Here is a 2140-nt window from a genome sequence, read left to right on the forward strand (position 1 = left end):
ACTTCTTCCAACAAGTGTTGTTAAGTACTGTATAGGAATTTTGAAGAGAGGCTGGTGGATTTGACCTACCAATGATGTGGTTAGCAGTGGATATAGCACCATATCAGGACTCTTGGTGCACTGTTATTAAGTGCCGCGGTGTCAGTTCAGAATCAGCGACACTGTTGTTATAGGGTTTCTGGGGCTGTAAATCTTTGGGGCAACAAAAAGCCCATAGTCCTTGTTGTTCAGTGCCAATGAGTTGGGACTGACTCGTAGCAACCCTGTATAGATAGAGTTTCTGAGACTGCAGAAGTGGAAAACCTCACTTTTCTCCTGGTACACTGGAATCTCTGAGCTTGTGATTCACCATCCTGTGCTTATCTTACCAAGCCTCTGTACAATGAGTATTGGTTTTTCTTGATTTTGAGCCCTTTATTTTTTGGTACCTATATGCTACCAAGTAGAAAGTATTCAGAGATCAAAGACACCGTATTGCGTAACATCATGGAAGTGCCTATGAAATAGTTTTCCAGTAGAATTGTTATTAGAAAAAGGAACGAATTAAAGCCAAATACTGAGATTCAATGTCCCACCAAACACCAAAGTACATTATACCATTTAAGCAGAATAATTCTAATTTCACATCTCTAATAGAAGAGATTCCTTCCAACTGTATCATTATATTGCTCCTGGGTGGTAGTATCGTGAAATATATGCCGAGGGTATACAAGGCAGTTTCCAAAAGTTCGTGGAAAAATGGAATCAAAAGAAAATGGAATGAAAAGGTAGTGAAATTTTTCTTTGAGCTTTTAAAAGGCCCTGCACATAGTTCAAGTTCTGTTTATAGGAGTTAAACAAAGGAGACTCATTCTACAATTACGCTTCCTCACATTTACGTTTGTTACAGGAAGTGGAAAAAATAAAAAAGAAGTCTGTATCTCCAAAGCAAATTCCATGAAGCTAGTAGGTTTCACATTACATCGGAGTTATTTTTAAAGGAAGAAAATCCAATCATGAAACCAGGATTTAAATGAGTTTATTTTATTTATTCACCTAAAAATCTCATTTCAAAAAGACATTAAAGGAAACTTACGAGGAACAGAAATATTGCAAAATGACATGAACTAAAATAAAGAAAAATAAGAGAGGGATATGAAAGGAAGCAGAGAATGGGACAAAAGGTGCAATAACACTCTATTAAGATGATGGTTTTGCATCATGTTTAATGCACAAGCAGACATGGGGGACCCTAACGTTATACTGTGCAAAATTTCTAGCAGCCAACATAAGGCAAGATGTCCAAGTTGGACAAGTAATAAACACCCTAAGGCATTTACATTAAATGCTCAGAAACATACTTCTTTCTGAGATCTTCCTGAAGAACACATGGTTATATAAGAAGAATGCTCTCAGCTACATTACACTGGATACTGTGGTAGGAATTCATATGGTATGCATGATAATTCCCATCGTCTGGTGGCATAGATACATTCTGAATTCAATAAAATCAATTCTACAAGGATTAATGGTGTCTTGGTGTGAGGCTGTGGGTTAATACACTGGACTGCAAAGGCGGTTTGAGCTGCAAGGTCTGCAGTTCAAGCTCACCAGCTGTTTCTTGGAAACCCTATACAGGGTTGGTATGGGTTGGAACCAAATCAATGACACTTAGCAATAACAACAACAACAACAATAATCAATATAGAACAGTTAAGGTCTCTAAAGATCTGACGTCCCTTAAGAGCACAAATGATTTGCATTCGACTGATAACTAAGTGGTTGGGGACTCAAATCCACCCAGAAGCACCACAGAAGAAAAGACCTGGCAAGGTGCTTCTGTAGGGATGAAAGTCTAGAAAACCTGTGGGCAGTTCTACTCTGTAACACATAAGGTTGTCATGAATTAAAATCTGTTCAATGGCACAAGATAAAAGCAGCAAATAAGATGGGCTCTAAGTATCCTTCTTGCAATCCTTCATAAATGCTGTTTGATGAATGTTGGAGGCAAAGAATTGGAGCACCGTCTGGCACAAGAGTGGAGAAGACACCCACTTAGTGCTGAGAGCTGAATGAAGACTCCTCTTAGGACAAGCCTCATCGTCTTAGGAGACAATGGATCATGGCTTCTTGCTTGCAAAAGTCAAGGAACACTGTACTT

The sequence above is a fragment of the Chrysochloris asiatica genome, unplaced genomic scaffold, assembly GCF_000296735.1.
Source record: "Chrysochloris asiatica unplaced genomic scaffold, ChrAsi1.0 scaffold00005, whole genome shotgun sequence".
NCBI classification, from domain to species: domain Eukaryota; kingdom Metazoa; phylum Chordata; class Mammalia; order Afrosoricida; family Chrysochloridae; genus Chrysochloris; species Chrysochloris asiatica.